Source organism: Harmonia axyridis, chromosome 2 (genome assembly GCF_914767665.1).
Source record: "Harmonia axyridis chromosome 2, icHarAxyr1.1, whole genome shotgun sequence".
Lineage (NCBI taxonomy): Eukaryota > Metazoa > Arthropoda > Insecta > Coleoptera > Coccinellidae > Harmonia > Harmonia axyridis.
In genome coordinates, this window is record NC_059502.1 from 50742567 (window position 1) to 50757655 (window position 15089).

Here is a 15089-nt window from a genome sequence, read left to right on the forward strand (position 1 = left end):
AAATAAATAAAAAGTATATATAAAATGAATAAAAATTCTAAAATTGACTTATCACTCTCCAAAACTGCTTGCACTGGAACCAAAATGGATTCAGGACAGGAATGATTCTTGATGTATGCAATCGATGGATGATTGCGATACGTTGTAGACAGCGACCTCTTGTTGCAAATGACTTCACCACACTTTGCGCATGCGTTGATAAAGTTAACCTTAACGTGCTTCAGGCACGTGGGTGATACTTCAATTGTGGAAGTTGATAATTTCTTCAGGGATATCTCCAATTTATATACGGCTCCGAGGATCAAATTTATTTCCGGCTCGAAGGATCAAATTATGTAGATATTAGATGAACATCCATACATAAATTGGACTGTAAGGTGCTGGGTTGTTGAAGTTCGAAGGACCATGAAACTTTCCACACTGTTTATTGAAGTAGGTTTATATATACAATTACACAATGTACACTTTACAAGATTCGCTTAACTAGTTATCGAAAACTATGAATCAGTTCCACGCACTTATCCAATAACAATTTACCGACTAGGGTACTAATGAAGATGACCGACTGTAGGGTCTTTTTTTACCACGTGGCGACAAGGCCAATATTTCACTAACTTGAAATGTGCAAGCTGAACACTGTGTCTCAAGGGACGAGAGCAACGAAGAACTATACTAAACTGTACTTGACTTGTACTTACTAGACTGTGTGTTGAATATAACGAACTGACTTGAGCTCGAATCGATTGAAGTGAAGTTCGATTTCTTACCCCACCTCGACCTTTTCGTCGAACCATCGAAAAGGGTTAAGAAAATAGAAGTGCTACAGATAAAACGGACATAGTTAAAATATCATTATAGCCAGCCGTCATTATAAGGACGACTGCGCACAGCGCACTCATAAAGTGCGCGAAATTATCTATAACCAACTTCAGGGGTGAATCTTTGGACAATGGCGGCGCTGAGTTCTACGAACCTTGATCAAAACTTAACATGTATCATTGATTAGTACTTTGTTCGATTAGTTGATGTATCTGAATAATAATAAAATTTAACATATGAATTTCTATAAAAAAGATTATTGAATTTTTCTTATATCCTGAAATGATGGGACGTAAAACAATAACAAAAATTATATGAAACAAAAAAAAAATTAAATAACAACACAAATAGGACGGTGAATGAACAAACCCATTACAGTTATAAAAAATTATACTCAATAAATTCTTTCAACAGATGTTGCATATCACATTCGAAGAAATTTATCTGCAACCATCAAGAATTTTGTTATCGCACCACATTTTCAATTGAAGAGATAACATTCCTATTTCCCCAAATTGGAGCTAATGCATATTTGATGACTTTCTCTTATTGAGTCATTATAGAAAGAAGAGATATATATGTTGCCTGAAACTCAAAAATTACCTCAGTATTTTCGTGAAAGGCATTCTGTGAATAACGTGTTTGCATAGTGAATAATTTCAATCTTTTTCGTAATTGAACAATTCAAAACATGAACATAATGAATGAAAAGGTGATTTTGAAATCGGGATTGAGGAAATTGAAAAATCATAAACTGAACATAAGGAATACTTTACTGATCAAGAAAATAGTTAACGAAGTGAAAGATATTCAAAATGGCGAGTTAAGGAATGTGTCAAATATCAGTTGGAAATCTGAGAAATCTACAACTGAGCCGTATCGCGGAAAAATTTGTGATGCAGAAAAACACAACATTGAAATGGAAAATGATTCGGTTATTGTGAATTTGAACTCAGAACCTGAATATGAAGAAGACAAAACAAAAGAAGATGATAAAATTCATTTGAATACATGCTTGAGAAATGCTTTTCTGATCAAGAAAATTCTTGAAATTACAGCATCTCAAATGAAAAAGGGTTTTTAGACCGAAAAATTCAATCAATATAGTGAAACCTTAAAAAAGAAAAGAAATAATTTTCGTAGACATCAAAATTTCTATTTCAAAATTCCAAATCGAGCTCTATAATGATGTTATATTTCACGTTATTGAATTAAATAAATTACTCTTCAAAAAACCATCAAAATAATGTATATAAGACCATTTGTTGTGTCATTGATTAGTACTTTGTTCGATTAGTTGATGTATCTGAATAATAATAAAATTTAACATATGAATTTCTATAAAAACGGTTATTGAATTTTTCTTATATCCTGAAATGATGGGACGTAAAACAATAACAAAAATTATATGAAACAAAAAAAAATTAAATAACAACACGAATTGAACGGTGAATGAACAAACCCATTACAGTTATAAAAAATTATACTCAATAAATTCTTTCAACAGATGTTGCATATCACATTCGAAGAAATTTATCTGCAACCATCAAGAATTTTGTTATCGCACCACATTTTCAATTGAAGAGATAACATTCCTATTTCCACCAATTGGAGCTAATGCATATTTGATGACTTTCTCTTAATGAGTCATTATAGAAAGAAGAGATATATATATAAGTTGCCTGAAACTTAAAAATTACCTCAGTATTTTCGTGAAAGGCATTCTGTGAATAACGTGTTTGCATAGTGAATAATTTCAATCTTTTTCGTAATTGAACAATTCAAAACATGAACATAATGAATGAAAAGGTGATTTTGAAATCGGGATTGAGGAAATTGAAAAATCATAAACTGAACATAAGGAATACTTTACTGATCAAGAAAATAGTTAACGAAGTGAAAGATATTCAAAATGGCGAGTTAAGGGATGTGTCAAATATCAGTTGGAAATCTGAGAAATCTACAACTGAGCCGTATCGCGGAAAAATTTGTGATGCAGAAAAACAGAACATTAAAATGAAAAATGATTCAGTTATTGTGAATATGAACTCAAAACCTGAATATGAAGAAGACAAAACAAAAGAAGAGGATAAAATTCATTTGAATACATGCTTGAGAAATGCTTTTCTGATCAAGAAAATTCTTGAAATTACAGCATCTCCAATGAAAAAGGGTTTTAAGACCGAAAAATTCAATCGATATAGTGTAACCTTAAAAAAGAAAAGAAATAATTTTCGTAGACATCAAAATTTCTATTTCAAAATTCCAAATCGAGCTCTATAATGATGTTATATTTCACGTTATTGAATTAAATAAATTACTCTTCAAAAAACCATCAAAATAATGTATATAAGACCATTTGTTGTATCATTGATTAGTACTTTGTTCGATTAGTTGATGTATCTGAATAATAATAAAATTTAACATATGAATTTCTATAAAAACGATTATTGAATTTTTCTTATATCCTGAAATGATGGGACGTAAAACAATAACAAAAATTATATGAAACAAAAAAAAAATTAAATAACAACACAAATAGGACAGTGAATGAACAAACCCATTAGAGTTATAAAAAATTATACTCAATAAATTCTTTCAACAGATGTTGCATATCACATTCGAAGAAATTTATCTGCAACCATCAAGAATTTTGTTATCGCACCACATTTTCAATTGAAGAGATAACATTCCTATTTCCACCAATTGGAGCTAATGCATATTTGATGACTTTCTCTTATTGAGTCATTATAGAAAGAAGAGATATATATATATAAGTTGCCTGAAACTTAATAATTACCTCAGTATTTTCGTGAAAGGCATTCTGTGAATAACGTGTTTGCATAGTGAATAATTTCAATCTTTTTCGTAATTGAACAATTCAAAACATGAACATAATGAATGAAAAGGTGATTTTGAAATCGGGATTGAGGAAATTGAAAAATCATAAACTGAACATAAGGAATACTTTACTGATCAAGAAAATAGTTAACGAAGTGAAAGATATTCAAAATGGCGAGTTAAGGGATGTGTCAAATATCAGTTGGAAATCTGAGAAATCTACAACTGAGCCGTATCGCGGAAAAATTTGTGATGCAGAAAAACAGAACATTAAAATGAAAAATGATTCAGTTATTGTGAATATGAACTCAAAACCTGAATATGAAGAAGACAAAACAAAAGAAGAGGATAAAATTCATTTGAATACATGCTTGAGAAATGCTTTTCTGATCAAGAAAATTCTTGAAATTACAGCATCTCCAATGAAAAAGGGTTTTAAGACCGAAAAATTCAATCGATATAGTTTAACCTTAAAAAAGAAAAGAAATAATTTTCGTAGACATCAAAATTTCTATTTCAAAATTCCAAATCGAGCTCTATAATGATGTTATATTTCACGTTATTGAATTAAATAAATTACTCTTCAAAAAACCATCAAAATAATGTATATAAGACCATTTGTTGTATCATTGATTAGTACTTTGTTCGATTAGTTGATGTATCTGAATAATAATAAAATTTAACATATGAATTTCTATAAAAACGATTATTGAATTTTTCTTATATCCTGAAATGATGGGACGTAAAACAATAACAAAAATTATATGAAACAAAAAAAAAATTAAATAACAACACAAATAGGACAGTGAATGAACAAACCCATTACAGTTATAAAAAATTATACTCAATTAATTCTTTCAACAGATGTTGCATATCACATTCGAAGAAATTTATCTGCAACCATCAAGAATTTTGTTATCGCACCACATTTTCAATTGAAGAGATAACATTCCTATTTCCACCAATTGGAGCTAATGCATATTTGATGACTTTCTCTTATTGAGTCATTATAGAAAGAAGAGATATATATATATATATAAGTTGCCTGAAACTTAATAATTACCTCAGTATTTTCGTGAAAGGCATTCTGTGAATAACGTGTTTGCATAGTGAATAATTTCAATCTTTTTCGTAATTGAACAATTCAAAACATGAACATAATGAATGAAAAGGTGATTTTGAAATCGTGATTGAGGAAATTGAAAAATCATAAACTGAACATAAGGAATACTTTACTGATCAAGAAAATAGTTAACGAAGTGAAAGATATTCAAAATGGCGAGTTAAGGGATGTGTCAAATATCAGTTGGATATCTGAGAAATCTACAACTGAGCCGTATCGCGGAAAAATTTGTGATGCAGAAAAACAGAACATTAAAATGAAAAATGATTCAGTTATTGTGAATATGAACTCAGAACCTGAATATGAAGAAGACAAAACAAAAGAAGAGGATAAAATTCATTTGAATACATGCTTGAGAAATGCTTTTCTGATCAAGAAAATTCTTGAAATTACAGCATCTCAAATGAAAAAGGGTTTTAAGACCGAAAAATTCAATCAATATAGTGTAACCTTAAAAAAGAAAAGAAATAATTTTCGTAGACATCAAAATTTCTATTTCAAAATTCCAAATCGAGCTCTATAATGATGTTATATTTCACGTTATTGAATTAAATAAATTACTCTTCAAAAAACCATCAAAATAATGTATATAAGACCATTTGTTGTATCATTGATTAGTACTTTGTTCGATTAGTTGATGTATCTGAATAATAATAGAATTTAACATATGAATTTCTATAAAAACGATTATTGAATTTTTCTTATATCCTGAAATGATGGGACGTAAAACAATAACAAAAATTATATGAAACAAAAAAAAAATTAAATAACAACACAAATAGGACGGTGAATGAACAAACCCATTACAGTTTTAAAAATTATACTCAATAAATTCTTTCAACAGATGTTGCATATCACATTCGAAGAAGTTTATCTGCAACCATCAAGAATTTTGTTATCGCACCACATTTTCAATTGAAGAGATAACATTCCTATTTCCACCAATTGGAGCTAATGCATATTTGATGACTTTCTCTTATTGAGTCAATTTAGAAAGAAGAGATATATATATAAGTTGCCTGAAACTTAAAAATTACCTCAGTATTTTCGTGAAAGGCATTCTGTGAATAACGTGTTTGCATAGTGAATAATTTCAATCTTTTTCGTAATTGAACAATTCAAAACATGAACATAATGAATGAAAAGGTGATTTTGAAATCGGGATTGAGGAAATTGAAAAATCATAAACTGAACATAAGGAATACTTTACTGATCAAGAAAATAGTTAACGAAGTGAAAGATATTCAAAATGGCGAGTTAAGGGATGTGTCAAATATCAGTTGGAAATCTGAGAAATCTACAACTGAGCCGTATCGCGGAAAAATTTGTGATGTAGAAAAACACAACATTAAAATGAAAAATGATTCAGTTATTGTGAATATGAACTCAGAACCTGAATATGAAGAAGACAAAACAAAAGAAGAGGATAAAATTCATTTGAATACATGCTTGAGAAATGCTTTTCTGATCAAGAAAATTCTTGAAATTACAGCATCTCAAATGAAAAAGGGTTTTAAGACCGAAAAATTCAATCAATATAGTGTAACCTTAAAAAAGAAAAGAAATAATTTTCGTAGACATCAAAATTTCTATTTCAAAATTCCAAATCGAGCTCTATAATGATGTTATATTTCACGTTATTGAATTAAATGAATTACTCTTCAAAAAACCATCAAAATAATGTATATAAGACCATTTGTTGTATCATTGATTAGTACTTTGTTCGATTAGTTGATGTATCTGAATAATAATAAAATTCAAAATATGAATTTCTATAAAAACGATTATTGAATTTTTCTTATATCCTGAAATGATGGGACGTAAAACAATAACAAAAATTATATGAAACAAAAAAAAAATTAAATAACAACACAAATAGGACGGTGAATGAACAAACCCATTACAGTTATAAAAAATTATACTCAATTAATTCTTTCAACAGATGTTGCATATCACATTCGAAGAAATTTATCTGCAACCATCAAGAATTTTGTTATCGCACCACATTTTCAATTGAAGAGATAACATTCCTATTTCCACCAATTGGAGCTAATGCATATTTGATGACTTTCTCTTATTGAGTCATTATAGAAAGAAGAGATATATATATATAAGTTGCCTGAAACTTAAAAATTACCTCAGTATTTTCGTGAAAGGCATTCTGTGAATAACGTGTTTGCATAGTGAATAATTTCAATCTTTTTCGTAATTGAACAATTCAAAACATGAACATAATGAATGAAAAGGTGATTTTGAAATCGGGATTGAGGAAATTGAAAAATCATAAACTGAACATAAGGAATACTTTACTGATCAAGAAAATAGTTAACGAAGTGAAAGATATTCAAAATGGCGAGTTAAGGGATGTGTCAAATATCAGTTGGAAATCTGAGAAATCTACAACTGAGCCGTATCGCGGAAAAATTTGTGATGTAGAAAAACACAACATTAAAATGAAAAATGATTCAGTTATTGTGAATATGAACTCAGAACCTGAATATGAAGAAGACAAAACAAAAGAAGAGGATAAAATTCATTTGAATACATGCTTGAGAAATGCTTTTCTGATCAAGAAAATTCTTGAAATTACTGCATTTCAAATGAAAAAGGGTTTTAAGACCGAAAAATTCAATCAATATAGTGTAACCTTAAAAAAGAAAAGAAATAATTTTCGTAGACATCAAAATTTCTATTTCAAAATTCCAAATCGAGCTCTATAATGATGTTATATTTCACGTTATTGAATTAAATGAATTACTCTTCAAAAAACCATCAAAATAATGTATATAAGACCATTTGTTGTATCATTGATTAGTACTTTGTTCGATTAGTTGATGTATCTGAATAATAATAAAATTCAAAATATGAATTTCTATAAAAACGATTATTGAATTTTTCTTATATCCTGAAATGATGGGACGTAAAACAATAACAAAAATTATATGAAACAAAATGAAAATTAAATAACAACACAAATAGGACGGTGAATGAACAAACCCATTACAGTTATAAAAAATTATACTCAATAAATTCTTTCAACAGATGTTGCATATCACATTCGAAGAAATTCATCTGCAACCATCAAGAATTTTGTTATCGCACCACATTTTCAATTGAAGAGATAACATTCCTATTTCCACCAATTGGAGCTAATGCATATTTGATGACTTTCTCTTATTGAATCATTATAGAAAGAAGAGATATATATATAAGTTGCCTGAAACTTAAAAATTACCTCAGTATTTTCGTGAAAGGCATTCTATGAATAACGTGTTTGCATAGTGAATAATTTCAATCTTTTTCGAAATTGAACAATTCAAAACATGAACATAATGAATGAAAAGGTGATTTTGAAATCGGGATTGAGGAAATTGAAAAATCATAAACTGAACATAAGGAAAACTTTACTGATCAAGAAAATAGTTAACGAAGTGAAAGATATTCAAAACGGCGAGTTAAGGGATGTGTCAAATATCAGTTGGAAATCTGAGAAATCTACAACTGAGCCGTATCGCGGAAAAATTTGTGATGCAGAAAAACACAACATTAAAATGAAAAATGATTCAGTTAATGTGAATATGAACTCAGAACCTGAATATGAAGAAGACAAAACAAAAGAAGAGGATAAAATTCATTTGAATACATGCTTGAGAAATGCTTTTCTGATCAAGAAAATTCTTGAAATTACAGCATCTCAAATGAAAAAGGGTTTTAAGACCGAAAAATTCGATCAATATAGTGTAACCTTAAAAAAGAAAAGAAATAATTTCCGTAGACATCAAAATTTCTATTTCAAAATTCCAAATCGAGCTCTATAATGATGTTATATTTCACGTTATTGAATTAAATAAATTACTCTTCAAAAAACCATCAAAATAATGTATATAAGACCATTTGTTGTATCATTGATTAGTACTTTGTTCGATTAGTTGATGTATCTGAATAATAATAAAATTTAACATATGAATTTCTATAACAACGATTATTGAATTTTTCTTATATCCTGAAATGATGGGACGTAAAACAATAACAAAAATTATATGAAACAAAAAAAAAATTAAATAACAACACAAATAGGACGGTGAATGAACAAACCCATTACAGTTATAAAAAATTATACTCAATAAATTCTTTCAACAGATGTTGCATATCACATTCGAAGAAATTTATCCGCAACCATCAAGAATTTTGTTATCGCACCACATTTTCAATTGAAGAGATAACATTCCTATTTCCACCAATTGGAGCTAATGCATATTTGATGACTTTCTCTTATTGAGTCATTATAGAAAGAAGAGATATATATATAAGTTGCCTGAAACTTAAAAATTACCTCAGTATTTTCGTGAAAGGCATTCTGTGAATAACGTGTTTGCATAGTGAATAATTTCAATCTTTTTCGTAATTGAACAATTCAAAACATGAACATAATGAATGAAAAGGTGATTTTGAAATCGGGATTGAGGAAATTGAAAAATCATAAACTGAACATAAGGAATACTTTACTGATCAAGAAAATAGTTAACGAAGTGAAAGATATTCAAAATGGCGAGTTAAGGGATGTGTCAAATATCAGTTGGAAATCTGAGAAGTCTACAACTGAGCCGTATCGCGGAAAAATTTGTGATGCAGAAAAACACAACATTAAAATGAAAAATGATTCAGTTATTGTGAATTTGAACTCAGAACCTGAATATGAAGAAGACAAAACAAAAGAAGAGGATAAAATTCATTTGAATACATGCTTGAGAAATGCTTTTCTGATCAAGAAAATTCTTGAAATTACAGCATCTCAAATGAAAAAGGGTTTTAAGACCGAAAAATTCAATCAATATAGTGTAACCTTAAAAAAGAAAAGAAATAATTTACTTAGACATCAAAATTTCTATTTCAAAATTCCAAATCGAGCTCTATAATGATGTTATATTTCACGTTATTGAATTAAATAAATTACTCTTCAAAAAACCATCAAAATAATGTATATAAGACCATTTGTTGTATCATTGATTAGTACTTTGTTCGATCAGTTGATGAATCTGAATAATAATAGAATTTAACATATGAATTTCTATAAAAACGATTATTGAATCTTTCTTATATCCTGAAATGATGGGACGTAAAACAATAACAAAAATTATATGAAACATAAAAAAAAAATTAAATAACAACACAAATAGGACGGTGAATGAAGTAACCCATTACAGTTATAAAAAATTTACTCAATAAATTCTTTCAACAGATGTTGCATATCACATTCGAAGAAGTTTATCTGCAACCATCAAGAATTTTGTTATCGCACCACATTTTCAATTGAAGAGATAACATTCCTATTTCCACCAATTGGAGCTAATGCATATTTGATGACTTTCTCTTTTTGAGTCATTATAGAAAGAAGAGATATATATATATATATAAGTTGCCTGAAACTTAAAAATCACCTCAGTATTTTCGTGAAAGGCATTCTGTGAATAACGTGTTTGCATAGTGAATAATTTCAATCTTTTTCGTAATTGAACAATTCAAAACATGAACATAATGAATGAAAGGGTGATTTTGAAATCAGAATTGAGGAAATTGAAAAATCATAAACTGAACATAAGAAATACTTTACTGATCAAGAAAATAGTTAACGAAGTGAAAGATATTCAAAATGGCGAGTTAAGGGATGTGTCAAATATCAGTTGGAAATCTGAAAAATCTACAACTGAGCCGTATCGCGGAAAAATTTGTGATGCAGGAAAACAGAACATTAAAATGAAAAATGATTCAGTTATTGTGAATATGAACTCAGAACCTGAATATGAAGAAGACAAAACAAAAGAAGAGGATAAAATTCATTTGAATACATGCTTGAGAAATGCTTTTCTGATCAAGAAAATTCTTGAAATTACAGCATCTCAAATGAAAAAGGGTTTTAAGACCAAAAAATTCAATCAATATAGTGTAACCTTAAAAAAGAAAAGAAATAATTTTCTAGACATCAAAATTTCTATTTCAAAATTCCAAATCGAGCTCTATAATGATGTTATATTTCACGTTATTGAATTAAATAAATTACTCTTCAAAAAACCATCAAAATAATGTATATAAGACCATTTGTTGTATCATTGATTAGTACTAGATATAGCTAGATATAACACGGCACACGGAGGTGTTGCTATTATAGTGAAAGATCATCACAATACATCGATTATTGAAGACTTGAAGAAATGTGAATTAGAGGGAAACTTCGAAGTGACAGGCATTGAAATAAATAAACTGAATATGAAAGTGATTGGTATTTACAGAGCACCTTCGTGTGCAAAATACGACGTTGAAAATTTTTTCAGCAGTTTGGTGTTGTGTCTAAGGACTATAACTGAAAAAACAAAAGATCAAATAACTTTTATTGGTGGAGACTTCAATGTGGATCTGTTGAAGTCTTCTAAGGACTCGAAAAGGTTGCTGAATCTGATGAAGGAATTCGGGTTCGAACCTCTCTTCGGGACGGCATCAAGAGTTACCTTGGAATCATCTACGTGCATAGACAACATCTTTCACAATTATTATAACACTCATGGCATCAGTACTAGTACGTTCAATCCTCATATATCTGACCATCTAGCACAGAGAGCTGATTTTAGTATTTTCGGAGATAGAAAATCAAAAAAGGAATTTCAGTATGTAAGAAAAATTACAAAGTATAAAATAAGTAAACTGGTAACTCACCTAAGTGAAGTTGATTGGACTGAAGATAAATATAGAACTGATGACCCAAACCAGATATTTGAGAATTTTCAAAACGACGTTTTATCAGCACTGAATCAATATTGTCCATTAATCAGGAAAGAGATAAAACCAGCGAAAAAGTCCAAACAACAACCCTGGTACACTGAGGAATTAAAGGAAATAAAGAACCGATTAGATGCACTACAAACACGAATTCAAGTGAGAAAGGAAAATGAAGCAGTGCAATTATATAAAATATATCTCAAAGAATATAGAAAGTCATTGGAAGAAGCTAGAAAAGAATACTATTCAAGGCGAATAAGTCAATCCGAGAATAAACAGAAAGTGACTTGGGAAATCGTTAATTCCCTCAGGAAAAAAAGGGACATTGAGAATGTAGTGGACCCGGAAGAATTCTACAAGTTCCTTGATAAGTTGAATGATGACTCTCAACATATTGACTTAGATCAGTCTGAACAATATCTCAATAAAGTAAGAATAAGGAATTTTAAGTCATTTTTCTTGGATCCGGCAACACCGGATGAAGTGAAAATGATAACAAATTCACTGAAAGGCAAACATACTTCAGATACATATGGTTTATCCACTTGTATTCTGAAAGATATTATAAATGTTATCGCGGAACCTCTCACTATCATTATCAACAGATGTTTCGAAGAAGGTGTTTTCCCGGAATCCCAAAAGAAAGCTAAAATCGTTCCTGTTTATAAACAAAGCGGCAAAAAGAACATGCCACATAACTACAGGCCGATTTCTATTCTTCCAGCATTATCAAAAATCATGGAGAGTTTGATAAAGAATAGATTAATGAAATACATGGAAACACATAAATATTTAACAAATAAACAGCATGGATATAGAGAGAAAAAGTCGACTATTACAGCACTGATAGAAGTCATAGAAAAAATTACGGAAGGCCTTGATGACGGCAACAAGGTAGAACTGAGTTTATGCGATCTGTCGAAGGCTTTCGATAATGTTTCTCACAAAATCCTCCTGAGAAAATTAGAATATTATGGGATACGAGGCCTGCCCCTTAAACTGATCGCTTCATATATGGAAAATAGACAACAATATATTCTAGTCAATAATAAATCAACAACTTGTATGAAAATCAGCAAGGGTGTACCCCAAGGTTCTATTTTGGGGCCTCTCCTCTTCATTGTATATATGAACGATCTACCCTGCAATATAACATGTGAAAATGTTTGTAATTATGCGGATGACACATCATTCTTGAACTCCTGTAAAAACTCAGAGTCACTCAGAACAAAGACACATAAAACTCTTCAAGAAGCTAAGTTTTGGTTCAATTCCAACGGTCTCCTTATGAATCTAGAAAAAACTAAAATATTGGAAATAGACATGAGGCCGAGAACTACACAGAGTGTCGCAAGTGCGAAATTTCTTGGAATAGAAATTCAAGAAAACTTCAAATTCAGTTGTCACATAGAAAAGGTGGTAAAAAAGTTATCGTCTACAATATTTCTGCTCTCCAGGCTGAAAAAATTACCCAAAAGAACATTTTGGTAAATACTTATTTCGCTCTATTCCATAGCTGTATGTCTTATGCAATAATTATCTGGGGCGATGCGTCGGAGGCAGATCTGGTTTTCCTGAAGCAGAAGAGAGCCATAAGAACAATTGCGGGTATTAATAACACCACTTCCTGCAGGGAATATTTCAAAAAATTAAGAATACTTACCTTCTATTCCCAGTTCATTTTTTCATGTCTAAATTACATTCATGAAAATAAACACAAATATTTTACGACGGGCGAATTCCATCAATACGCTACTCGCAATAGAAATGATCTCTGTATTCCATATCATAGGATCAAAAATGCACAAAAAGCCACTAACTATTTAGGCATAAAGTTATATAACCATCTTCCTGTGGACTTCAAAACTCAAGATGGTTTCAAGAGACGTCTCCGAAATTTGATGATTTCGAAGGCCTATTATTCTATTGAGGAGTTTCTGTCCGATGTTTTTCAGTGAAATTCTCAATACTCGTATAATGAATATAATAATACATGTGTATTCATTTTTGATACTGTTTTCTATTTCAAATGTTTTGGTATATATATTTTTTTTTTTGACTATTAATTGTTACCTTTGGCTTTGTAACTATTTGTGAAATAAATTTGATTTGATTTGATACTTTGTTCGATTAGTTGGTGTATCTGAATAATAATAGAATTTAACATATGAATTTCTATAAAAACGATTATTGAATTTTTCTTATATCCTGAAATGATGGGACGTAAAACAATAACAAAAATTATATGAAACAAAAAAAAAATTAAATAACAACACAAATAGGACGGTGAATGAACAAACCCATTACAGTTATAAAAAATTATACTCAATAAATTCTTTCAACAGATGTTGCATATCACATTCGAAGAAATTTATCTGCAACCATCAAGAATTTTGTTATCGCACCACATTTTCAATTGAAGAGATAACATTCCTATTTCCACCAATTGGAGCTAATGCATATTTGATGACTTTCTCTTATTGAGTCATTATAGAAAGAAGAGATATATATAAGTTGCCTAAAACTTAACAATTACCTCAGTATTTTCGTGAAAGGCATTCTGTGAATAACGTGTTTGCATAGTGAATAATTTCAATCTTTTTCGTAATTGAACAATTCAAAACATGAACATAATGAATGAAAAGGTGATTTTGAAATCGGGATTGAGGAAATTGAAAAATCATAAACTGAACATAAGGAATACTTTACTGATCAAGAAAATAGTTAACGAAGTGAAAGATATTCAAAATGGCGAGTTAAGGGATGTGTCAAATATCAGTTGGAAATCTGAGAAATCTACAACTGAGCCGTATCGCGGAAAAATTTGTGATGCAGAAAAACACAACATTAAAATGAAAAATGATTCAGTTATTGTGAATATGAACTCAGAACCTGAATATGAAGAAGACAAAACAAAAGAAGAGGATAAAATTCATTTGAATACATGCTTGAGAAATGCTTTTCTGATCAAGAAAATTCTTGAAATTACAGCATCTCAAATGAAAAAGGGTTTTAAGACCGAAAAATTCAATCAATATAGCGTAACCTTAAAAAAGAAAAGAAATAATTTTCGTAGACATCAAAATTTCTATTTCAAAATTCCAAATCGAGCTCTATAATGATGTTATATTTCACGTTATTGAATTAAATAAATTACTCTTCAAAAAACCATCAAAATAATGTATATAAGACCATTTGTTGTATCATTGATTAGTACTTTGTTCTATTAGTTGATGTATCTGAATAATAATAAAATTTAACATATGAATTTCTTTAAAAACGATTATTGAATTTTTCTTATTTCCTGAAATGATGGGACGTAAAACAATAACAAAAATTATATGAAACAAAAAAAAAATTAAATAACAACACAAATAGGACGGTGAATGAACAAACCCATTACAGTTATAAAAAATTATACTCAATAAATTCTTCCAACAGATGTTGCATATCACATTCGTAGAAATTTATCTGCAACCATCAAGAATTTTGTTATCGCACCACATTTTCAATTGTAGATATAACATTCCTATTT